Source organism: Tupaia chinensis, unplaced genomic scaffold (assembly GCF_000334495.1).
Source record: "Tupaia chinensis unplaced genomic scaffold, TupChi_1.0 Scaffold144313_1, whole genome shotgun sequence".
Taxonomy (NCBI): domain Eukaryota; kingdom Metazoa; phylum Chordata; class Mammalia; order Scandentia; family Tupaiidae; genus Tupaia; species Tupaia belangeri.
This window is the reverse complement of record NW_006204171.1, coordinates 1-203: the sequence shown is the minus strand read 5'-3', so window position 1 is coordinate 203 and position 203 is coordinate 1.

Genomic DNA, 203 nt, shown 5'->3' with positions numbered 1-203 from the left:
AAGTGAAAGGAAGAGATTCTCATCTCTTATTTTAAATTCAAAGCTAGAAATAAGTAAGTTCAATGAGGAAAATGTATCAGAAATCAACACAGGCTGAAAGCTAGGCCTCTTGTGCCAGACAGTCAAGTTGAGAATGTAAAGGAATAATAAAAATTAAATAAATAATTAATAAGTAATTATTATTAAAATTAAATAAATAATTC